Below are 5,673 nucleotides of genomic sequence, written 5' to 3' on the forward strand. Positions count from 1 at the left end.
GGGTGTGTTGGCACAGTCAAACTGTTCTAGCTTCGTAAAGACGGTGACGAGACACAAGACTGCCGGGAGCAGTTCCTGGTCCACGTATGCAAACCTAGTCTGCCCAAATCACCGTGGTTGTTACGCTAGGGAGTCAGGCTCTGAGGAGTGTCTCCTTTTCCCAGGCATCCCTTCTTCACTCAAGGACCTGCAGATTGTAAGAATGGAATGTCACTGTGCCACCCCACATGTTGGCACAGCAGATGCAAGGTAAGTTAGCCAGAATCTGAGAGCTGGGACACAGTGGGATGATCCCTATTTGAAGCTCTGGTTTGGGCCACCTGGACACAAGACTGAAGACACTGATCCTGAAACCAGGCCACATCTGCAGTCTCAGCTCTGCCGTTCACGACTTCGTACAATTCCCGGGCAAGTTTCCTGACCCCCCTCAGTCCTCAGTTTCCCCAGCAGATGCAAAATGGAGTGGGCAAGAGACCTTAACAAGCCTCCTTGAGGACTGAATGGCTTAAGCCTTGAACCTGTAGAATGGTGCCTGGCATGTGACAGAACTAGGTAAGCATATTTTACAAAACAAAAGTAGGGGCTGGTGATGTCACTCTCCCTAGGCGCATGAGTCCCCGGAGCCCACCCTCAGCAGCACATAAACTGGACGCAGGGGTGAGTGACTGTAAGCTCAGCGTTTGAGGCAGAGGCAGGAGGATCCGACGTTCCAAGTTTAATAGGAGTGAGGACAAGAAGAGGCAGTAATGGGCGAGTAAAATAGAAATACATTTTATATACATGAATGAAATGCCATAATGAGTCCAATTGTTATGTATAACTAATGTACATTAAGAGAAATTAATTAAAAAAAAAAAAGAGTGCTCACTGATCTTGCAGAGGTCCTGGGCTTGGTTGCTGCCACCCAATGGCGACTCACAGCTGCCTGTAATTCACTCCAATTCCAGGGGACTGTATGCTCTCTTTGACCTCCATGAGCTCCTCTGTGCACATAAACTCACACAAGTGTGCACATATACAAATAATAAGCACACCAACGCACACATAAATCTGTCTTTAAAAAGAACGTTTAAAATGATCCTTAGCTACATATCAAGCTCAAGGCCAGCCTAGCGTACATGAGACTTTCTCTCAAGTGGGAAGAGGCTCAATTTAAATAGGATGACTTGGGAAAGCCTCTTGTGTGTGTGGGGGGCAGGGGGCGGGGAGAAAGAGACAGGGACTGGTTTAAAATAGAGACACAAAGCATGTCTTAAAAATAAATGTAAATTTAAATGTAAAATTTTGGTTTCCGTCCAGAGGTCCTCCAGCGAGTCACACTGTCTACCTCACTGCTGGAGCCTGGTTTCTGAGGTGCAGCCTGCAGCCTTCACCTGCTCCCTGGAGGTCGGTGTTCCTAACACTGCTGTGGCTCACAAGCTGCAGTCACCTGCAGCTGCTTGGTGTGAAGACCCAAGAGAAGAGGCAGGCACTCAGGGAACCTTCCAACCCAGGGGCTCTCCTTGCAGGATGCTGGGGAGGGCACATCTTAGGACTTCCTGGCAGACCTGAACGAGACCTAGCTCTGCTTTGCCCTCTGAGAAATCTTGGGATTCCCCAAGAGATACGGAAACACTCCATTTCCCCAGGCAACACCCTGGGCTTTGCCCCAAGCACCCTCTACTGCTATTGCCTAGGACGGATTGTTTGTCCCCTTTAAGGAAACGCTAGAAACGTTCGTTAGTGTTCTTAGGTTATCCATCTACATTCCACTTTCTCTAGGCAACCCAGTCACCCACCCATGCATCCATAGGGGCAGACATTACTTAAGAAGTAGCAAAGATGTCAAGCTCTTTGCAGGGGACAAGGACACTTTGCTTATCAACTGGGTCACTTTTAAGTTAGCCGATCAGATGTGAGGCTGAGCTCTGGCCTCTTAGAAGCAGGTACAGTTTATCCCCGTGTGGGGATAAAAACTGCCACTCGGTGCCCTTGCATGCTCCATCAGGAGCCACGCTCCCTTTTGTATACTGTCTTTCACTCACTATCCTGAGGGTCACGGTGGCCAGCCGCCGTCTGCACAGCCACCCACAGCTCCCAGCACAGAGAGTTCAAGCTTTCTCCCTGCTTCCAAAGGTGCTGGTGGTGGGGTCCAAAGCTCCTCCCTCAGTGTTCCATCCACCCCTCCTACCCTATCCATGTCCTGGGATGTCCCCTCCGGCCTGGGAGAGAAAATGTTCCTGAAGTCAGTGTGGCTTCACAGCATAGTCCACTTATCACCAGTAGGAGGGACACAACTCCCCGCCTGGGCTGTAAGTCCTTCGTCCTGAGGTGCCCAGTTAGGCTATGGGAGGACTACAGCTCCCCAATCTGATAGAGGAATCCCCCTAATCAATGGGGATAAGTAGACAGGCCCAGGTGAACAAGCCTGGGGCTCTAGCAGACACATAAGGTGACCAATTTTTGAGTCTATAGACAGGTGGAAGGGGTGAATTATGAAGTGCAACATCAGAGTCGGCGCCAGCCACTGGCAACCATACCCGCCTGAAACTCAGGCAGTTCACACCTGTGGTGTAGCAGAAGTGCCCTCAACAAGAGGCGAGGCTCTGCAAGCTGAGGCCCGAGGAGTCCTGTGAGCATGCGTTTCAGTGTGAGAGCAGTTCTGGGCCTCGGGTCTTCTGGCAAGAGGTGAGATTGGCAGCCAGAGGCTTTTACTAACTACTCTTGAATGCAACTCAACCTCTCAGACCGTCCTCTTCTGATGGGCTTGGGGGAATCGATCCAGGAAGGTCAGGGCAGCTGATCTCATCCACAGAACCCTCCCTTCATGTTTGGAAATCAGATGCTATGCTAGAAGAAAGGACTCCACGCCTGGACTACTGCTGCAGGAGAAGAAAGTGACATTCAATGAGGTGGCACTGGGCCTGCCAGGGACATGGCCAACACGCAGTCACTTCACCAGGCCACCCTGTCATTAAGCCGTTAGGTGACCTTAGGCAAATCTCTCTGTAGCTCGGTTCCTCTGACTGTGAAACAAGGTAAAAATAGCCTGAGCTCCTATTCTGTCATCAGATAAAAATATGGCCGTAGAGGGGAAAGCCCACTGAACAGAGAGCAGAGGCACCATTCAAATCTCAGACGATTATTATCCTGACAAATCTCATGAATAGCAGCCACGTCAGAATGTCTCATTTTTGCCACCTGGGAAGCAGAGTGGTCTCTGTTTCAGGGCTGTTGGGGACAGAGAGCTAAGAAGCCTGTGAAAGCAGCCTGTTCCCTCCCAGCTGAGCTGGGTCACACTTTTGTGCTAATCCTCCCATGGTGGGCAGAAGGGCTTAGAGGACAGGGGAGGGCTGGCTCCAACCTATCTACCCCTCACCAGGCACTGTGCGCTGCTAGAGGCAAACATCCCCTAGCGAAGTCCTAGCCCAGCTCAGCCTGTGGCTGTAACCCTTACAGGGACCATAAGGGAAAGGGGAGGGTCACAGACGTGTGCAATGAAACTTCCTTCCGTTCTGCTTCTCCTCACTAGACACACATGCAGACACACAGAGACACAAATACACAAACACAGAGACATACATACACACATACACAAAGACATACACAGACTCACACACAGACATACACAAAACACACAGATGCACAGACACACATACACACACAGAGAACATACAGACGCAGACCTACACATACATACACACACACACAAACACACAGAGACATACACAGACACACACAAAAAAACCACATACACAGACACACACACAGACACACACATATATACCTAGACACACACACACACAAACACACACACACAGATGCACACAAGCATACATATACACACATATACACACAAACGCAGAGACACACGCACAGTCTCACACACACACACACACACACACACACACACACACACACACACTTGGGCCTAGATACATGGTTGCTCAGCTCTTGTCCACACACACTCACACGCCTCTGCTCTACCTCTTTAGGTGACAGGTTTTTCAAAGGCTAGCTCTAGGGCTTCTTCCCTTGTCTCAGCAGACCTGTGATCTTGGCCTCCACCACCACCCACCCATACGCACCCTGGGCTTCTAGGGAGCAGGAGCAGGCTCCCCACCCTCTGCCTGAACACCAGGAGCCTGCTGCCACGAGGCTCTGTACTCTGAGCCTCCTGTCTTCCAGCGGTGACCTGGCTCGGACATCCACTCCCCAAGTCTGTGCTCCCTGCCTCTCCAGAGAATTGTTCTTCTGTCTTTCCCATCAGGCTCAAAGAGGTCCAGCCTGGGGTAGAGTGGCTCGGAAGCTGCAGCTTGTCTAAGCTGGAAGACCCACAAGGAGCCCAGAATTCTGATCAGAAGGTAGGTGTGTCCAGTGAGGAGAGGACAACGTCTGTCTCATCACTGGGCTGGTTTCACCCCAGAGTCCATGATGGGAGCAGAGCCGAGACTGACAGGCATGGTCTCCACTGCCACACTGACAATGGCTGGGAGGACAAGAACGCTTCAGGGACTCTTTCCTGACTCACGGATGCTTAGGCCTGATTTCATGATTGCTCAGCTTTGGTCTCTTCCATCAGATCTTCCCTCCCTGCCCACAGGCGAGGGAACTGGTTTGGTCATCCCTGGCAGTCAGTCCATCCCGAGAGCTGTGTCAGACTCTACTCTGGGAGATGTAGCTTGTCCTCCGGGGCCACAGACACAGGACTGGGACAGTCACTCTGGGAGAGGCAACTCCTGCTGTCTTGTTTGTCACTTAACGACCAGATATCATACCCATCTTACAGATGGACAAATGAAGGCCAAGAAAGAACATGGGTACACTTGGGTTCATTAGACCTGAGGTGTAACGTCCTTGCCAACAGCTTGGATCTCTCCTGGGAGCCCGCTGACATGACATCAGAGTGAAGTGTCTGGCAGTGTGGAGGCCAGGGGGGAGGAGTATGTCAAGTCTGAGCCTGGCCATTGCACCCATAGGACAAGAACAGGGCTGCCCCAGCTGCCTCCGGCCCGCTGCTGTGAGCAGACCTCCTCAGACACCTGAGAGTCCTGCTGCCCTGGAGTGTACTGGGAGCTGGGAGCTTCCAGATCAGATGTGTCTAGAGCTGCCAGGCTCCCAACACGGAGAGTAGAGAGGGCAGCAGTCCTCTGTGGAGGTTCTAGGCCTGGATCTGTGTCCAGTCAGGGACTGAAGAGGCCGGGAAAAGAGGGCCTTAACCTCCACAGCCCGTGTGGGACGGGGGGTGGGAGGGTGTGGGGTGGGGGCAGGACACTCATCACCAAGGCCTCCCAATCCTCTGCCTAGTCTCTTCTCTCACCCCTTGAGGCCCCTGCTCAGCATATGACACCCAACAGGGTCAGGAGCTATCTGCTGGAAGGGGAAGATAGAGGATGCTAGCTGTAGCTGGACTCTCATAGTGTCTCTGTCTCTGTCTGTGTATGTATGTATGTATGTGTATATATATATATATATATATATATATATATATATATATGGTTTTTCTTTTTTTTTTTTTCAGAGAGCTGAGGGTCCCCCAAGTGCCTGGGACAACAGTGGAGCCCATCTGGGTAACGGCTAGCCTCCCTGGAGCCCAGCCCGAGATAGACGGTGGGTGTCTGCTTTTCTGTACCCAGGGAGCAACCTCCTCCACCGGCTTTCCCAGCCACACACCCAGGCTGTAGAACACACACA

The sequence above is a fragment of the Mus caroli genome, chromosome 15 (assembly GCF_900094665.2).
Source record: "Mus caroli chromosome 15, CAROLI_EIJ_v1.1, whole genome shotgun sequence".
Taxonomy (NCBI): domain Eukaryota; kingdom Metazoa; phylum Chordata; class Mammalia; order Rodentia; family Muridae; genus Mus; species Mus caroli.